This window comes from Calidris pugnax, unplaced genomic scaffold (genome assembly GCF_001431845.1).
Source record: "Calidris pugnax isolate Ruff unplaced genomic scaffold, ASM143184v1 scaffold81, whole genome shotgun sequence".
Lineage (NCBI taxonomy): Eukaryota > Metazoa > Chordata > Aves > Charadriiformes > Scolopacidae > Calidris > Calidris pugnax.
Genome location: NW_015090880.1, coordinates 13,013,390 through 13,026,681, shown reverse-complemented (window position 1 = coordinate 13,026,681; position 13,292 = coordinate 13,013,390). Strand labels below are relative to the sequence as shown.

The 13,292-nt window shown below is 53.2% G+C and overlaps 1 protein-coding gene across 1 annotated transcript in view; it reads left to right on the top strand.

Moving 5' to 3' along the window:
• Positions 1–13,292, top strand: part of PLXNA1 (plexin A1) — a 127,621-nt gene that overhangs the window by 31,930 nt on the left and 82,399 nt on the right. The gene's annotated exons all lie outside the window — the stretch shown is intronic.

Sequence of the window (13,292 nt, the reverse complement as noted above, 5' to 3'; positions counted from 1 at the left end):
GTTTTTGAGGCAGGAGGGGGTTTGCTCTCCACAGACTCTGTCTTCCGTGGTCCTTTTCTCCCTTTGTCTGGAGAGAGGTTTCTGCTGTGTCCCAGGAGAGGTTTCCTTGCCGTTTCTTTCCCCTTGGTGATTGACAGAGCCCCGAAGATCTTAATTACGTGCTGGCATCCGCAGAGCAAACCTGGTGCTGCCGTAGCTGGAGGCTTAACACTGGCAATGCTGCTGGCTGGGCTGGGCGGATGCTGAGGTAAGGGGCTTCCTTGCCTTTTTGGGGACAACTCGTTGTCCTTGCTGGTTGAGGTAGACCTCTGGAGCTGTGTGGGTGGGAGCTGGGGCAGTGACGGGTGAAGGGATGATGTTAAATGGACATGTGGATGATGTCCACTGCTGTGGCTGTTCTCCAGTGAAGCTCAGGGAGGACGGAGCTGGAGACACATGGATGTTGCCTCTTTTGAGATGGGAAGCAGAAACTCTGGTGTCATCCATTTGTCTCCAGCAGGACTTTTCTCACCTGCAGAAGTCCTTCTGAGCCCTCTCACATCCTCCCAGTTCTCCCAACAGCAACCCCTACCAAAACACGAGCTCCACCAAACTCATGTCACTGGTGGTGTTTTTCCCAACCAGGACTTAAATTTAAATTTTCACTGAAAGATGCAGCAAAAGTCCATCCAAGGGTGGGTTTTGGGTTCAGAAGGGGTGCTTATGGGCAAGCTTGAGGGCTGTAGAGCAGTTTGCAGTCCTGGAAGCTGTGAAGGTATCAGGTCTGCTGGTGTTGGGGGCTCGGTCAGTGACTGGCTGTTCACTACCCGCTCCTGGCTTTTTGCTTTCCATTGATGGCAGTCAAAAATTAACCAGTAGCTGTTGCTGCAACTGAAAATATTAAGGGAGGAAAAATATGATGCAGTTCTGATGTGCGTGTGTGTGTGTATATATATATATATGTATTTTTTTTTTTTAAGCTTCCAAAAATAGGCCTGTGTCTTGGCCAGGGTGACTGCGTCTGTAATTAGCTATGGGAAGTGGGTGTCTTAGCGAGGCTGGTATGTACGCAGTCACCCAGAAAAGCTCAGTGTTGCTGGCAGGGAGGCTGGGATGGGGGTCTTGGGGGTGGCAGGCATGGCTGGAGGGCCAGGGGGTGCAGGCAGCGGGCTCCCACGGTGTGATCTGGACCAGCAGCTCTCATGGCAGAGGCTGCCCCCCTGGATGGAGATGCTGGATGGGGTTTGGCTCACCGCTGCCATGCTTGGAGGGGTGAGGGGGGTGATGCATGTGATGTTTTTTGTAATAAATGAGCAAAGTCCTTGAACAAGACCCCCAAACCTGCGCCTTGCCTGCGTGGTCCGTGCCAGCTGATTCCCGCCCTGTGCGAGGGATGGAAACTTCCCAAATTGAATTCTCTGTTTATTTCCCCAGGGTTTCTCCGTGTTACTCTCCCTCTCTTTCTGGTATGTTTATGAGCCTCGAGGGATCTGTTTTTACGCTCAACGTTTAAAATTAAAGATGTGTTTCTCTTCTAGCAGGTGAGATAAACACTCCCCATCTCAGCTGGGGGTTTCCTTCCTGCCTCTCCTTCCCCCCCCGAATCTGCTGGTGGGAAAGTGCGAGCCCGTGGCTGGAGCAAATAACTCGGGAGTGAGATGCCTGGGCTCTCCTCCCATGGGGACAAGTCGGCTTCGATGAGGGATGTGTGAGCTTTGGCTTCTTCCTCCGGTGGCTTCTTGTTTTAAAAAAGGGCAAAAATTGCTGCCTTTGGCGTAGGAGGGAATAGAGAGGTGAAAATGTGCTCGCTTGAGCTTCAAAGTGTGGTTGATCTCGGTGATGGAGGGCACGTTGAGTAACGATGTGGCACCACCGCTGAGGAGGTGCTGCCGCTCGTCCGCAGGAGGTCTTGTTAAATGGTGGTAACTCGGTTCCGTGGCAGCGTCAGGGTTTCTGGCTTGAGGCTGTGTGAGGGCTGGCACAGCCTGGGGTGGCACCTACCGCCCCTGGTCCCCATGGGGTGTGCTGCTTGGGGTGCCTCCAGCGTGTCCTCCTGTGCCTCATCCATGCTTTAGCCACTGAGCCCAGGAATGGAGAGCAACTGCATCCCCACCAGCTTAGGGAGAGGTATGGAGGTTCCTCTGGGCCCCTTGGTGGAGTCCAGCATCATGGCTCGCATTCCCCTCTGCAGCCTCCTCCTTTCAGACCGCAGTCGGGGATGCCTTTCCACCCCATGCCTGCTCGCCCGGGCTGCCGAAACCAGACCTGGGCTTCATTATGGAAATGGAAGCAATTAAAGAGCATGCAAACAGCTCCGGTTCTCCCCAACACCATATCCGCCCAGGTGGCTGTCGGTGCCTCCCTCCTGGGACGGAGGTATCTCCGCTCACCTCTGCTTGGCTTCATTTCCCACCCCCCTCCATGTGCAGCCGTGGTCCTGAGAGCATCCCCGCCGCCGCACTCCGAAAGCCTTGGCTGTCAACCCAGCCCAGATCCCCGAGAACATGATTTTTTTTCAGCTGAGACTTGGCCCATTGTGTGTTTCTGAGTCAGTGCCGGAGGTGGTACCGCATACCTGCAGAGACGGGGTATTTTTGCAAGCATCTAGTGAGCCTTGCCCTCGGTGTCCCTGCCGCGGGTAACAGCTCTCACTGGCCAAGGCTGTTGAGTCAAAACTGTTGTTTCTGACCCCCCCCCAACCTCCCCAACTCTGCTTATGCTCGTGAAATGGAGAGAAATAGAGAGCGAGTGAGTGTTTTTTTTAATGGCTTGCGAGTTTCTGGTGGTGTTTTTCATCAGGAAAATGATAGTTGTATAGAAGCAATTAATTGGAGGAAAAGTTTATGGTAATAAATGTCAAGAATGTTTCAAGGATGGTTTGGATGTAATACATTTTTTTTAAAGCCTCCCAGCAAAAACAAAAAACTTGCCCTATTTTGAACCTTGCCAAAGAGAAACAACTTCAAAACTTCAATTTTTTTTTTTTTTTTTTCTCTGTGTGTGTGTAACATTTAAGTGCTTGCTTTTTTTTTTTTCTTTTTTTCCCCTCCTCAGCCTGTGCTCCTTAAACAAAAGCATGTGTTTTCCTGGCGCGGCTCCCCAGAGGCAGCTCTGCCGGAGCGGAGGGCAGGGGCTGCGGAGGTGACGGCCGCACAAGTCCAGGCAAGTCCTGGTTTTTGGCAGGAGCTGGAGTCCTCCCTTTTTTGGGGGGAGGTATGTGGGGTGGTCGGGTCCCTTCTCTCCTGTGCCCCCCATTTCTCCTCCGTGCCATCTGCGGATGGTGGTGCCCGCAGCCAAAAGGAGGAGCAAGCTGTAGGCATGCGCGGAGTACTTTGATATCCTGGGGCAGGAGGTGATAAAGGAAAGAATTAATGCTTCAGAGCGATGTTGGCGCCTGGGCTGCCGCTCCCCAGGCAGCCATCCTCTGCCCCTCCTGGGCTGTTGGTAACCCTGCTGTGCCATAGAGCAAGTGAGGGCTTGGGGAGGTTGGCATGAAAAAACCAACATTTTATGGGGGAGGTGATTTCCTAGGGGGTCTGTGTCTGTCTCCGTGCAGGGTCTGAAGCATCCCTGGGATGCTGTGGCTGCGTGAGTCTGCCCGGGAGCCCTGCTCACCCCAGTGTGGCCGAGCTGCCTTCCAGCCCCAGCCATACCTTTGGCCCCAGCTGCGGGGCTCCAGCGCTGGGGTGTTTTTCATTGAAGGCTCTTAATCACATACAGGATGTTTCTGTTTGTTCAAGCAATGAAATCACAGAAAACAACCCACCCCCAGTTTGGCTTTCGCAGAGCATCAGCTGCTCGACCCAAGTCCTAGGCAGAACCCGAGCAATCCTCCCCTCTCTTCCTCCTCCTCCTCCTCTGGTTCTCGACCCGGCAGCGCGGCGAGAGCATGCCTTTCATGTTGTGGACATGCCCTGGAAAGGCGCCCGGCACCGGGGACGGGATTAGATTAGGGCTGGGAGCCGGGGCTGACTCATCGCTGGGGCTCGTGCTTGGCCCCAGCATCTCGCGGGAGCTGGCGGGGAGGCTCGGGGACCTGGAGATGGGACCAGCCCTACGGGCAGGCTCTGCCGTGCCAGCTCGGACCCTTTCCTAAAAAAACTGAGGCTGTTTTTGTGGGTGGGTTGGAGAAGGGCTGCAGGCTCCGTCTCGTTCCCCAGCGCTGGGGTTGTGTGTTTTTGAGGTACCCCAAGCGCCCAGCCCCGGATGGGGACGCGGCAGACCTGCCACTGTGTCGTCATCTCTTGCTTTGAGCTTTGTCCTTCGGGGTATTAAGTGGAAGGAGAGTAGAATGTGTGAAGATGGATCGAAATTAATAAAAAAAAAAAAACCAACAAAAAAGCCAACCCTGACTTTTCTCGCCCCGGTTGCCTGCACTGGTCCCATTGCTGCCGTTTCCATGGCGAAGCAATGGGCCCGTAACCCAGCCTGCCCCATGCTCCTCGCCGTTTGGAGGAGCAAAAAAATCCTCGGAGACGATGAGAATAATTTAACAAGCCATTAACGAGAGCCGGGGAAAACACCGGAGGAGCTGGAGCAGGGTCGGGGCGGGGGCGCGGGGAGGCAGGGCTGGTTTTTTGGCAGGGAGCGGGTCACGTTGGCAGCCTGCTCCCCTCGCCTCCGATGTGTTATGAAGTTTTGGAGGTTGCTTGAAAAGTGTCTGGGGAGCGGTGGCGAGCCAAGCGGGCCGCGGGCCAGCTCGCAGCTAAACATGTTGTTGTGTAAAATTGCAGTCAATTAATTTAAGACCTGCCAATTTCAACTGCAAAGCCGCTAGGAGGTTCTGTCAAGTTTTCAATGGGATAAAAAGGGGGAAGGGGGGGATTAGTTTTCAGCACTTGGAAGGGCAAATAGTGATCCTCCTCCTGATCCTGCAAAGCGCCGCCTCCTCTCTCTCCTCCTTTTTCTTGCGGTAAACTCGCTGCTACCAATGTTAAAAGTCCTTCTGGCGTGTGCTATCGGGGCTGGTACAGCTGAAGGACAGCCGACAGAGCCCTGTGAGGTGCCCGATGGCCCTTTTAGGGTCTGGGGAAGCACAAGCTGCGGGGGGATGACCCAGTCCCCTTTGGCTTTCCAGTGCTTCCCCACCATTGCCCCATGGGGAGCATCCCCTCTCCTGCATCCCGAGGTGGTCTTCCCCCAACTTAGAATCATAGAATGGTTTGGGTTGGAAGGGGCCTTAAAGATCATCGAGTTCCAACCCCCCTGCCCTGGGCAGGGACACCTCCCACTAGAGCAGGTTGCTCAAAGCCCCATCCAGCCTGGCCTTGGACACTTCCAGAGATGGGGCATCCACAGCTTCCCTGGGCAACCTGTTTCAGTGTCTCACCACCCTCACAGTAAAGAATTTCTTCCTAATATCTAATCTAAATCTCCCCTTTTCCAATTTAAAACCATTGCCCCTTGTCCTGTCACTGCACTCCCTGACAAGGAGTCCCTCTCCGGCTCTCCTGCAGGGTCCCTTCAGATACTGAAAGGCTGCTATGAGGTCTCCCCAGAGTCTTCTCTTCTCCAGGAACTTGTCTGATCCTGCAAGGCTGGCCTGATCCGTGCCACGCTGGGTAGAGTGCTGGCTGTCTGAAACGGAGGAAGAGCTGGAAAATGCTCAGGGCAAGCCCACGAGATGCCTCCTGTACGCTTTCATGGTGGCAGCAGCATGGTGCTGCTCCGCACAGAGTCCACGTGTCAGGCTTAGCCCTGTGCCCCCCCAGCCTCTCCCCGTGCCCATTGCCCTCTCATACCCCAGGAGCGTGGCATCTCTGGGGAGGGGACCCTGGCTGGAAGCTTCAGTGGGTGTTCCGTTGTGTTGGCCGCAACCTTCGTTAGAAACGTGTTTCCTGGGTTTTGGAGACCAGTGTTTGTCTGCAAGCTGGCTTTTTGTTGGGGATTAGTTGGGGGTTTTTTCTACTTATTTTTCCTTGTTTTCCAGCTTAGTGGAAGTCCTGAGGAAGCCCAGCTCTGCTTGTGAGTAACAGTCATGAGACTGGCGGGGTGAGCCGGCTTCGGCTCTTTGCCTTGGGCTGCTGGCAGGCAGCGGCAGGGCTGAGCGAGAAGGGGAGCTTCTTCTGCCTGGGACTTGTGCCTCTCTGGCTGTGGCTCAGCCCCCCCCTCCCTTTACCCCGGCTTGTTTTACCATCTCCAAAAACACCGTAGCTTAGACTTAACACATGCGTGTGTCTGTCCTTTCTGCGCTCTCATCCCTGGGCTTTCACCGTAGCCTCAGCCATCACAGCCCTGTGTCCCTGAGACACCTCCTCCAACCAGTGTTGTTTTCTAACTCACCACTCAAGGGTACAAAACCATGTCCTGGTGGGTCTTTGTGCTTTTCTGTGCTGGCTTCATCGCTTGTGCCTGTGATGGAGCTACTGCACGTCCCTACGGGGATGCAGCTTCGCTGCTCCTCATTGCTGGGAGGAGAAGGGATTTGGAGGTAGGTCCCTCTGGAGCCGGGCTCTGCTGTGTAGGCACCGCCGTCTGTGGACTTCCCCAGAATATATTAAGCGTAATTTCCTCCCGCTTCGCTGGTAGCTCGTTAATATTTCACTGGGACACAAGGGCAGCGCTTCAAAGGAGGGCAGCTTTCGGCAGCGCTGGGGTTAGCTTTTTGGGTTTCCCCAGCTCTTTATACAACTCGTTCTGTGGTATTAAAAATAGGTTAAAAAACCACCCAGCAGAGGAGAAAGCCCACCAGGCCAGCTATTGCCTGCATGCCACTGCCTCTCTGAGCCGGCGTGTGGTTCTGGTGTCTGCTCAGCTCCACTCTTCCTGCACTGGTATTTTGGGGTAAAAAGATAAACTCAGTATAGTTAAGGGAGGAGGACTGCCTGGGTGCCTTGTGGACCTGCTGGGGTTTGAAATAGCCAGGAGGGACCCAGTGCAGCCCGTCTGTGTCCTGCTGCTGCCAGCCTGGCACTTAGGCAGGGTTCGCAGGCGGGCTGAGGTGGGTTTCCCTTCCCAGCGAGGAGCTTTTTGGGAATGACTGTTGGGGTTTTTTGGGGAATTACTTTTACCTGATCCCGGACTCCGCAAATCAGAGCAGGATTGGCCCTCCAGGAGCAATAACAGAAGAATTACTGCATTGCATGGGCGTCTTTACGTGTTTTTTAAACCGTGCCTCCTAATTATAAATAATGGCTGCGATATGAGATATGATTATGATGGATGGTGATTCTGTATTCTGCGTGCATTAGCGGCTTTAACCTTGCTGGGGTAATTATGTCTCATTTCAAATTCTGATACTATTTATTTGAGGTAGGGGACTGGGAATTTAATTTCTACTGCTTTGTCTTTTAGTATTATTATTATTTGAAAAGGATACCTTTGCAAAATTGTTTTTTAATCATTCCCTCCAGTTGGCAGCACCAGTTCATTAATATTTTCAGGGCCCACGCGGGGTTCTTTTGGAGATGTTTGTAAAGGTAGATGTTTTGGGGGAATGTGAAGCTGAGGGCCAATGTATAGGAGAGGGGCTTCTCCTTTGAGACACCTGTGTGCATCCCGGCTTTGGTCTTCCCAAAGCATCTATCCTTAAAAAAAAAAAAAAAACCAACAAAAAAGCCAACCCTGACTTTTCTCGCCCCGGTTGCCTGCACTGGTCCCATTGCTGCCGTTTCCATGGCGAAGCAATGGGCCCGTAACCCAGCCTGCCCCATGCTCCTCGCCGTTTGGAGGAGCAAAAAAATCCTCGGAGACGATGAGAATAATTTAACAAGCCATTAACGAGAGCCGGGGAAAACACCGGAGGAGCTGGAGCAGGGTCGGGGCGGGGGCGCGGGGAGGCAGGGCTGGTTTTTTGGCAGGGAGCGGGTCACGTTGGCAGCCTGCTCCCCTCGCCTCCGATGTGTTATGAAGTTTTGGAGGTTGCTTGAAAAGTGTCTGGGGAGCGGTGGCGAGCCAAGCGGGCCGCGGGCCAGCTCGCAGCTAAACATGTTGTTGTGTAAAATTGCAGTCAATTAATTTAAGACCTGCCAATTTCAACTGCAAAGCCGCTAGGAGGTTCTGTCAAGTTTTCAATGGGATAAAAAGGGGGAAGGGGGGGATTAGTTTTCAGCACTTGGAAGGGCAAATAGTGATCCTCCTCCTGATCCTGCAAAGCGCCGCCTCCTCTCTCTCCTCCTTTTTCTTGCGGTAAACTCGCTGCTACCAATGTTAAAAGTCCTTCTGGCGTGTGCTATCGGGGCTGGTACAGCTGAAGGACAGCCGACAGAGCCCTGTGAGGTGCCCGATGGCCCTTTTAGGGTCTGGGGAAGCACAAGCTGCGGGGGGATGACCCAGTCCCCTTTGGCTTTCCAGTGCTTCCCCACCATTGCCCCATGGGGAGCATCCCCTCTCCTGCATCCCGAGGTGGTCTTCCCCCAACTTAGAATCATAGAATGGTTTGGGTTGGAAGGGGCCTTAAAGATCATCGAGTTCCAACCCCCCTGCCCTGGGCAGGGACACCTCCCACTAGAGCAGGTTGCTCAAAGCCCCATCCAGCCTGGCCTTGGACACTTCCAGAGATGGGGCATCCACAGCTTCCCTGGGCAACCTGTTTCAGTGTCTCACCACCCTCACAGTAAAGAATTTCTTCCTAATATCTAATCTAAATCTCCCCTTTTCCAATTTAAAACCATTGCCCCTTGTCCTGTCACTGCACTCCCTGACAAGGAGTCCCTCTCCGGCTCTCCTGCAGGGTCCCTTCAGATACTGAAAGGCTGCTATGAGGTCTCCCCAGAGTCTTCTCTTCTCCAGGAACTTGTCTGATCCTGCAAGGCTGGCCTGATCCGTGCCACGCTGGGTAGAGTGCTGGCTGTCTGAAACGGAGGAAGAGCTGGAAAATGCTCAGGGCAAGCCCACGAGATGCCTCCTGTACGCTTTCATGGTGGCAGCAGCATGGTGCTGCTCCGCACAGAGTCCACGTGTCAGGCTTAGCCCTGTGCCCCCCCAGCCTCTCCCCGTGCCCATTGCCCTCTCATACCCCAGGAGCGTGGCATCTCTGGGGAGGGGACCCTGGCTGGAAGCTTCAGTGGGTGTTCCGTTGTGTTGGCCGCAACCTTCGTTAGAAACGTGTTTCCTGGGTTTTGGAGACCAGTGTTTGTCTGCAAGCTGGCTTTTTGTTGGGGATTAGTTGGGGGTTTTTTCTACTTATTTTTCCTTGTTTTCCAGCTTAGTGGAAGTCCTGAGGAAGCCCAGCTCTGCTTGTGAGTAACAGTCATGAGACTGGCGGGGTGAGCCGGCTTCGGCTCTTTGCCTTGGGCTGCTGGCAGGCAGCGGCAGGGCTGAGCGAGAAGGGGAGCTTCTTCTGCCTGGGACTTGTGCCTCTCTGGCTGTGGCTCAGCCCCCCCCTCCCTTTACCCCGGCTTGTTTTACCATCTCCAAAAACACCGTAGCTTAGACTTAACACATGCGTGTGTCTGTCCTTTCTGCGCTCTCATCCCTGGGCTTTCACCGTAGCCTCAGCCATCACAGCCCTGTGTCCCTGAGACACCTCCTCCAACCAGTGTTGTTTTCTAACTCACCACTCAAGGGTACAAAACCATGTCCTGGTGGGTCTTTGTGCTTTTCTGTGCTGGCTTCATCGCTTGTGCCTGTGATGGAGCTACTGCACGTCCCTACGGGGATGCAGCTTCGCTGCTCCTCATTGCTGGGAGGAGAAGGGATTTGGAGGTAGGTCCCTCTGGAGCCGGGCTCTGCTGTGTAGGCACCGCCGTCTGTGGACTTCCCCAGAATATATTAAGCGTAATTTCCTCCCGCTTCGCTGGTAGCTCGTTAATATTTCACTGGGACACAAGGGCAGCGCTTCAAAGGAGGGCAGCTTTCGGCAGCGCTGGGGTTAGCTTTTTGGGTTTCCCCAGCTCTTTATACAACTCGTTCTGTGGTATTAAAAATAGGTTAAAAAACCACCCAGCAGAGGAGAAAGCCCACCAGGCCAGCTATTGCCTGCATGCCACTGCCTCTCTGAGCCGGCGTGTGGTTCTGGTGTCTGCTCAGCTCCACTCTTCCTGCACTGGTATTTTGGGGTAAAAAGATAAACTCAGTATAGTTAAGGGAGGAGGACTGCCTGGGTGCCTTGTGGACCTGCTGGGGTTTGAAATAGCCAGGAGGGACCCAGTGCAGCCCGTCTGTGTCCTGCTGCTGCCAGCCTGGCACTTAGGCAGGGTTCGCAGGCGGGCTGAGGTGGGTTTCCCTTCCCAGCGAGGAGCTTTTTGGGAATGACTGTTGGGGTTTTTTGGGGAATTACTTTTACCTGATCCCGGACTCCGCAAATCAGAGCAGGATTGGCCCTCCAGGAGCAATAACAGAAGAATTACTGCATTGCATGGGCGTCTTTACGTGTTTTTTAAACCGTGCCTCCTAATTATAAATAATGGCTGCGATATGAGATATGATTATGATGGATGGTGATTCTGTATTCTGCGTGCATTAGCGGCTTTAACCTTGCTGGGGTAATTATGTCTCATTTCAAATTCTGATACTATTTATTTGAGGTAGGGGACTGGGAATTTAATTTCTACTGCTTTGTCTTTTAGTATTATTATTATTTGAAAAGGATACCTTTGCAAAATTGTTTTTTAATCATTCCCTCCAGTTGGCAGCACCAGTTCATTAATATTTTCAGGGCCCACGCGGGGTTCTTTTGGAGATGTTTGTAAAGGTAGATGTTTTGGGGGAATGTGAAGCTGAGGGCCAATGTATAGGAGAGGGGCTTCTCCTTTGAGACACCTGTGTGCATCCCGGCTTTGGTCTTCCCAAAGCATCTATCCTTGTCCGTTTGCACTGGCTGCTGCTGTTGACTCGTGACTCTGCCAGCTCGGGGCTCGCTCCTCACACGACATCTCGGCGGGGGTCCAGGCAGGAGCAGGCAGGGCTGAGCCATCGTCCTGCCCACCCCTCTCACCCTCTTTGACGGCACGTTTAATTAAAAACCACATCAACCCGAAGATTGCGCACGTGGTCCTTAATCAGTTTGAAGTCTCTGTGAGAATAAAGTAATTATACTACTCGTTTGGTTACAGTAATTAAAACTTTAATTAACATCATTTCCCACCCCTTGGCCTCCCTCTACAGATATTCAGGCGTGCAATGGGTGCCTGCCAGGGTTGCATCTCGGGATAAAGCTGTTTATCTGGGGGCTGTCTGCCTGTTCCCATCTTGACTCCCTCCAGCATTGGGCCAGCAAGGTCCAGCCATGCTTGGCACTTGCCCATCTCTCACTGGGCTGCTGGGCGTCAACCTGCATCCCTGGCTGGGACCAGCTCCTTGGCCACAGTGGTGGCAAGCTGTGGCAGCTCTACTTGAGATCCCTTGGAAGTGGTGGAGATGGTGGGGGAGTGTGGTAGGTGTTCCTCAAAGATCTTCTGAGAACTTCGGTTTGAATGCGGTGTGTGTTCTGCTCTGGTCTTACCAAGAGCTGGGCTTTCAGAGGGCAGGTCTGCATTCCCAGGAGTAATTTATTAAGAAGTTAGTGGGTCTCTGTTTCCCATTGCATGGATCAGGAAGAGCTGGGGTTGCAACAGTTTGTGGCTGGGTACTGTCATGCCTGGAAAACTTTATTTGGACTCAAGTCCCCCTGCATGCCAGTTTACCTCTCGGGTTAGCTCGGTGGTCGCTGATGAGCTCCGCATTAGCCAACAGGACCTGGCATTCCCTGACAGCCTGAAGAAGGGATTGCTGCCTGGAAAAGCGAGGCGGGGAGTTCTGCATCCGTGCCAAAGGAAATCCATGCTGTGTAAAACCTGAGCTCTTAAATATCTCGAGCAGCATCCTTGGGGAAAGCAATCTCTATATTTAAATCTTCTCAATCTCTCCTGCGAAATTGCTGCTATCTGCACTGAAGAGCCTAATTTTCATCCTGGTTTTGAACGGAGAGCCCACTGCAGAGAAGTGGTTTTCATCACTCCAGGTTCTGCGTGGTGGGGAGCCATGGCCCCATAGCTTCCCCTTGGCTTTATGGAGATGCAGAGGAGGGTGTAGCACAGCCAGGGACATGGCTCTAGGGGCTGGAGGTGCTGCAGGAGGGCCAGAGGTTTAAGGTGTGGGAACGAAATGTTAAAATGCAAAGGAAAGGTGAGAGCAGGGGATTTAGCAAACTCGTCAAGAGCTCGGGGTGGAGTGAGTGAGAGGGTCTGAGTGTATTTGAAGCAAAATATTTGCAGGCACTCTCCAGTGTGCTCAGCCCCAAGCCAGGCTTAGCCGGCTGTTATCGCTGGCAACACTGAGCACGGAACGATGGAAGATTTCTTCTCTAATCTTGGAGGTGCTTATGTTTGGAGCAGGGACTGGTTTGGGAGGAAAGGCAGAGCCTGCAGTTTTGCTTGTGGCACGTCAATAGTAAAGATGTTGATCTATAGAGAAAAAAACATTAAAAAAGTGTGGCTGTAACTTTCTGCTGCCTCCTGATGCCATGGGTTACGTTCCCATGAAGTACATCATATGGTGTATGATTTTGTCATTTAATCTTTAAGAGATTCTGCGTGTCCAATCCTGCTGTCTGTGCTGGGTGGTAATATTTGATGTTGTCACTGTGCCCTGTGATATTTAGAACCTGATTGTTTATTGCTTATCGGCTTCTCCTGGGCAGTCTGGTGAGATTTGTCCATGGAGATAAACCACCAGGACAGCCCAGAGCTGCAGTAACAAGAGGCCTGATCAGTAGGAAGGGATCAAAGCTGGTGTTAAACGGGTGAAGCCGAATTTCCCCCGTGTAGTCAGTGTTGTCCTTCTCCCTGGGTGGAGGTGAATGGGCAGTGGATTTAGTTCCTATTACATCCCCCTCACTGCAATGTATTGCTGCAGCAAATGGCTTTGGGCTTGCACGCCGTGGAAATAACAGCTGGTGCACTTACACGGCTGGAGCTGGATGAATGGGGAGCTGCTGAGATGGGGCTGCAGAAGGCTTTACAGTCTGATGGATGGATGGATAAATCCAGACGTAAGCCGTGGTGCAGGCAGCCCCGACAAAAGGGGGACTTGGCTGGTGCTGAATCTGTGTGTGGGGCTGCTGGGGCAGGGGGGGGACCTGACCGCAGGGATTTGCAAGACCGAGTCCCCTGCCTTGTCCTCAGGCAGTTCCTCTCTTGCTGCTGTGCTGTTTTAGAGACCAGGAAGGAAACAGCTATTTTCCTGGAGCCAAGGCAGGAGGAAGGATCCAGCTGATTTCCAGCTGTGCTGCAGCCCCGGGAGCTCATCCTTCCTCCCTCACTGCCTCCTCCTCCTCGGTGAAGCCCCGCTGCCTCCTCCCTGCCTTTTGGTACCCCCGGATGGAGATCTGGATGGGGAGCATCCCCATCGCTGCTGGCAGGCAGCGGGGGTTTGAGCCCCTGGCCATAGGCATG